The sequence below is a fragment of the Frankliniella occidentalis genome, unplaced genomic scaffold (genome assembly GCF_000697945.3).
Source record: "Frankliniella occidentalis isolate FOCC.00 unplaced genomic scaffold, Focc_3.1 Scaffold99, whole genome shotgun sequence".
In the NCBI taxonomy this organism is placed as follows: Eukaryota; Metazoa; Arthropoda; class Insecta; order Thysanoptera; family Thripidae; genus Frankliniella; species Frankliniella occidentalis.
This window is the reverse complement of record NW_026267228.1, coordinates 717,629-723,780: the sequence shown is the minus strand read 5'-3', so window position 1 is coordinate 723,780 and position 6,152 is coordinate 717,629. Positions and strand designations below refer to the sequence as shown.

Sequence of the window (6,152 nt, the reverse complement as noted above, 5' to 3'; positions counted from 1 at the left end):
GGGGCGGGGCCCGCGCGCGCTGCGGCGGCGGTAGCAGTGTGTTGTTGAATCCCCGCGGCTGCAGAGCCGTCCATGGACCCTGCGCCTCGCCGCGCACCGCGCCCCGCGCCGACGTACTGGTGGACCTGCTGACCATCAGCGTCACCACCTCCCGTGCCGTGCTTGTGCTGTGCGATTGTGCGAACCACGCGAGTTTAAAGGAGGCGCCTCACCTCGTCGATGCCGCTAGTGCGACGGTGATCCCTGCCGACATGGAGTGGGCCGGCGAGCTGGTCAGCAGGACGCCACCCAGCCCCTGAGGAGGGCCGCAGCAACCCCCAGGTAAGTACGCGAAAAAGTCCCGCCCACCGCCTAACCAAGGTCGTACCCGCAAATGAATGGAATTTTTAGACAGTTCTCTGTCTATATATTTAATGTTTGGTTCACAAGCAGGGGTTTCACAATAGCAGGATTATAACGGGTTTTTACTTAGTGATTTTCTTTAGAAGGTTGTGTTTGCTTAAAGCCGAGCAAACGGATTAAATTGTTGTCATACTTGTTTGGTTGCATTCTGTAATGGTAACTTCAAACAGCGGCGTAGTTTGCACGTTATTACAAAGCAAAATCACTGCACTTCAACGTTTTAAGACTTGTGGCGTTTTTTCCCTGAAGCTAAACGAGTCTGAGAGGAATCATTGTGTAATACTATGTACCGCCTTCATCTTGTTCAGTCTTTACTGAAATACAGTCTGCTTTTGTGCTTCCCGACGGCCCGACGGTCTGCATAGTGCGTTGATGGTGCACTGTATAATCGTCACTTCGTCTTCTGTTTCTGTTCATTGTACACACCGTTAACCCTCAAATTCAATCGTGTATCTCTATCGCTAGTTGCGGATTTGGTTAGGATTTGATTAACACCCCTGACTTGGATTTTCTGCACTTCATTTTAACTACTATAATTTCGATAAATTTCCATGTTTTACAGAACTGCGTGCGGTGAAGTAGCAAAACAAATTATGGATATTCTGGTTCACGAACTGATTTCACAAAACATAAATTTCATCTGTCTTTTTAATCACGTTTTCCTTACTTTTCCTCGCTCTTAGTCACCACTTACCGCGCTTACACTCCACACACTAAACCCCTCAGCATTTTTTGGGCATATGCAGGATTTTGTGCAGCCAAAATTATGAACATCATCCCGTGAATAACCATAGAAAAATAAAGTATAACCGAGTATAACCATGCCCAAATATACACAGTAATGCATTTGGGTTTAGTGGTGTGAACATTCTTTAATCTTATTCTTGTATCATGTTTATTTATCTTCAAAATCCATTTTTACATTTATTATTTGTTGGGTTAACTTTGAGCGGGAGTCAGCGTGTCGCTCTTCTTGCGTAAATCATGGCCATGCCCCCCTCCCCCCTCTCTCTCCCTCCAAGCCCCTCGCGGCAGGCCGCCAGCAGCCAAACCGAATAGGAAACATTCGCTTGCTGCTTGGCTGGCTGTATGACCTGTCAGTGGCCCGCGGCTGTGTGTCTGCCGCTGGGCTTACAGTGCATGCCTTTGGTGTGTGCTGCAAATAGACAACTTGAACGACTTGATATTGAGAGTATAATAGGCTCGGGCTCGAATCATAAATTACTTGACATGAAGGTACGTGTAAAGACAAAAGAAGATGCTCGGGTTAATTGTAGTGCTCACAAAGATCTTGTCACCTTCACCCTTCACTGCAAACCCAGCAGTGTACTTAAGGAATAAGTCGACTTGAAAGCACAAACAAGTGTGTGTTTGCCATAGTGCCCAAATACAAGTGTGTACCTACCAGAATACACACAAGTGTGTGTTTGCCGTAGTATGCACATACAAAGTGTGTTTTCCATACTACAAACAAGTATGTACCTTTTGCAATTTGACGCTTGTGTGTCTATACTAAGTACACTCCCGACGCGAAATATCCTACACAGTTAAAAAATTTTGGAGGGATTTTACAGAAAAAGTCTAGGCATACTTAGTGCCAATACATTGTCTAGTAAAATTACCATAGTCTGTAAAATTACAGAACACTAGTAAAACAGATTCCGGTTTTTATATGGTAATCATTTTCCTATGATATACTGGTAAATTTACAGATCTGTTCTGTAAAAGTTTTATCATACATGTAAAGTGTGGTAATTCTAGAAAAGGAAAAGAAATTTCGTTCGCCTCTGAGTTTCCGGAAGTTTCTGCCCTTTGCCTCCTATCCTTGCCTACCTACATCACCGTATTATTCAAGCAACGAAGTAAGCATTTTAAGTGAATAACCAATTACCTTGACCCGGCGGGAGTTGAACCTCGGACGACTGCGTTGCGAACCCGGCACGCTAACCACTAGACCACTGGAACTTGTTGGGAGGGATGCTCGCCTGTCCCCGTGTGACTCGACAGCCGGGTGCCGGGTGACCGTAGCCGACCCGACCGGCCGGGCTTGGGGATTATGTGACCCGGCAGGTACACGGCATACCACGCGCCACGCCGCGGCCCTCAAAGCATTAATTTCAAATTCCCGTTGGTACTACCAATTTTAATTGTTTGAAGAACATACGAAGATGAGTGTATAGTTCTAACTGACTAATAACTTACTGCCCCCTTAACATATTCTGTTGGCTACCCATCTCCAGCCTGTCGACGTTGGGAGGAGGCAGGACCTCGGCCCGGGGCCCAGGGCCAGCCCCACGCCGGGATTTCCGCCCAGCTGTTTTGGCGTTAGGAAATTCACGGATCACTAATCTCACGCCGCCACTAACGGGGCTCGTGTAAGTGTCGGGTCAGTTCCTAGGCACTGCCGGAGTCCTCTCCTTGATTTTTACTCAAACCCGAGCCCAATAATCGAATGCAGAGGTCTAGAATTTACTGTGTTAATCTGTAAATGTTAGCTTAAAAAATCTTTCGAACAGCACGTGCAAACACGCAACCGTATGCTGGGTCTGAGAAAGCATTACTTTCTGTTATACAGATCAATTCAGTATTTTTACAGAAATTTACTGGAAGTGAATTGTACAGGCTCTAGTGATTCTCCATGTTCTCTGTAATATTTCAGAAGATATGTCGTACTATCACAGCCATTTGTAAAATTACCACACATTTTGGGGAAAATTACAGGGTTTCGGTAATTTTACTAATACTTTTCTGTAAAATTACCAAACTTGTAAATTTACAGAAAACATTTAGTAAATTTACTATACTCTGTAAAATTACCATAATATTTCTGTACCAGAATACAGGTATACTCTTGTAAAGTTACAATTTTTTTTAACTGTGTATACGGCAGTGTTTTAAAGGTGTTCACGGTATGAATATACAATGTCTGAAGTTTTCAGGAAAATTGGAAAACTTTTACGACTTTCTTTAGTCTGAGGAAGAGCTTCCAGATTTAGAGGAAATCTCCTCGATAACGGTGAGGATTTTCCACATTTTATGATGGTATATGGTATATCCTTAAAATCGGAGAAGTGTTCCTCAAACTACTCTGTCAATTCAAATGTGTACATTGTACACTTTAAATAAAGTGTACGTGGCATATGAATACTTCAATAATGGTAGACATGGCATGTAACTAATGGTTGTATGTGCCGTACTTGCACAGTATATATGTCTATGTACACTTTAAAAGATGCGTTCATGGACATGTACACATTTATAAGTGCGTACATGGGCATGTAAACATTAATTAAAGCATGCATGCCATGTACACATTAATTGAAGCATACGCATGCCATGTACACTTTATTTAAAGCGTACAATGTACACGTTTGAATTGACAGAGTTAAGGAGTTCCTCAAATGTTTCACTTTTTCCTCAATAAATCAGACATTGCTTTTGCCGTGTTAATAAATTAGTGCCTTCACGAAGATCTTTACAAAGGCAATTCAATCAAAACAATTTCTTCAACACCCATTCAAAGGTGCGACTTGCATTTGTTTTTTCTGTGTACTTGGTCCCACTGCAGGTCGAAGATCGTCAGGCCCTGCCGCTCACTCCTCGGCCCCTCTCAGGCGGAGAGCCGGAGAGCCCCGCCTTGCCCCGCCAGGCCAGGGGGCCTGGAGGCATGACATATCTAGTGGAAAACTTGGTGCGTCTGGGCTCTGCGCCGCTCTGCGCAGCCGGGAGGGCTGGGGGGTTGGGTCAGCTGGAGCGGCTCGCGGGAGTTCATTTACCATAAAAAAAAAGAAAAGCAGAAGGAAAAGTCGCGGTGGGCGCGGGGAAGACGGACGGTGGTCCATTAGGAGGCCCGACTTCTTCTGCCTCCCGAAGAGCTTTGGCCTCAGACGCGCCCCCGCTATATGCGCGCCCCTTCGAGTTTGTGAAGCATTATCGTTGTTGTTGCTGCTGTATCCTTGGGAAATTCAAGGATGGGACAGTTCTGTGCAGAGCAGACGAAAGAATAGCCTTCAAACCGAGGGGGCGTAATCCTCTGTACAGATGAGGGTGTAATCCCTGTGTAATCCTTATGTATTGTCCTTTATCCTTGTGTATACTACTTGACCAACTTTTAACCCATTATCACTAAATTTCACCTTACAGTCAAAATTTGATTCTTTTAGAGCCAGAAATTCAACAAAACTCATGTGTAATCCCTCAAAATTCACGTGTAACCCCTGTATTTACCGAGGTATTTACGTTATCTTGTGTACACCCTTAATCGAAGTAATGGCCCCCTTGCTTCAAACGGTGAGAATTGGTTTAGTTTATATTTTTAGTTTCCTTGATTCCTTTCAAATGCATTGCATTAGTCTTTAGTGTTCAGAGCAGAGTACTTAACTCGATTTTACCAGTGCTAAAGGAGCTGTTCCTCCCATTTTGATCAAAATGAAGTGCAATTTTCTAGAGAGAGAATTAAGTACACGGAAAAAGTACAAACCTAAGACCGCCCTTATTTTAAGGGGTGACCGTTTTTAGGGCGTTTTCGTAGCTGCCCACAAAATGCAGACGCCACCACCTTCCCGCCCCCATCCCCTCCCCTTTCTCAGGGGCGGGGCGTGCGGGGCGCGGGGCCGCAGTGGGGCCTGGCAGAGCTGAGGGCGTGGGTGGGGTTCTTGTCCAGAAAAGATATCGATTTATCGTCTGCGTTGCCGCCCCGCTGCCACCGACGAAATAAGAAAAGTCGGAGCAGGGGCAGGTATAACAGTACAGCCAGACGAACATTTCAGTCGCCACAGGGCCGACGAAATTCTAAAAGCAAGGAAGGAACCAAAGGATCGCACGTACTCGCAGCACACCTTTAATGTACGGATATATAGTCGGTATCTAGGCATCTCAAACCGTTAAATCTTGGTGTCTTATTAGTTTCAAGCTAGTTTCAGCCAGGATGAGAATGGTAATTCTAATTTCACACGAAAAGTAATGTGACAGTTTTCGCCGGTAATGGAATGTGAGGTCACATGAACTTTGTAACAGTGATAAGCGTGTAGTTTTTACGGGAAAATTGTCCCTTATTTATGTTGTTAAATTGAATTTTGAATTGTAATTTTTTTTTCTTATGATGTTAGACTTTGGTCGACGAGATGAATGAGCAGTACTAAGTTTACAACATAGTTTGCAAATCAGGATCACAAAAATAAATGACTTGTAAACCTACAATAAATGCTATAAATTTACTAACATGTTTCCATAGTTCCATAGTTTCTATAGTCACCTTCTGGAGAGGAGCGAGCGGGCCGAAAACCGCGTCAAAACCCCATTTGACCAATTATTGGGATAATGAAATGACCCCGTAAAGGAGATGATGACACGGCGAACTTGGTGAGACATATTGGGGCGACGCTCTGCTGCGGGTGGGTGACTTTGTGACACCACTTTGTGGTACCGCACATAAAAAAAGCACCGCAGCAAAAAAAAAATTAAAAAGAAGAGCAGCACAGCCCTCCTATCGCTCTCGCACCTGCGCCGGGCCGGGCCCTTGACACTCCGGCACAACGCCTATACCGGGCCCCGCCCCTTGTAAAGGTGCTGGCCGACTGATAGCAATCGAGTAATTTTTTCTCTCTCTCTTCTTCCCGCCGCCCCGCCGCCCCTCCCTCCGCCCTGCGTCGGCTGCTCTCTTCCACATAGCGCGCGCGCGAGGCCGATCACTTTGAGGTCGAGGTGAGAAGGAGGGGTGCGTCCCCAACGACCTGCCCCCCCCCCCCCTC

General features: G+C 45.4%; 1 protein-coding gene across 2 annotated transcripts in view; it reads left to right on the top strand.

Annotated features, from left to right (window-relative positions):
- LOC113202966 (DNA-binding protein D-ETS-3) overlaps window positions 1-6,152 on the top strand; it is a 103,758-nt gene that overhangs the window by 19,639 nt on the left and 77,967 nt on the right. Inside the window, exon 1 of one of the 2 annotated variants that reach the window (XM_026417425.2) lies at window positions 50-321. The exons of the other annotated variant lie outside the window; for it this stretch is intronic. The gene's annotated coding sequence lies outside the window, so the exon portion shown is untranslated. Of the gene's footprint in view, window positions 1-49; window positions 322-6,152 lie in introns of those variants that run through there. 2 annotated transcript variants of the gene reach the window in all.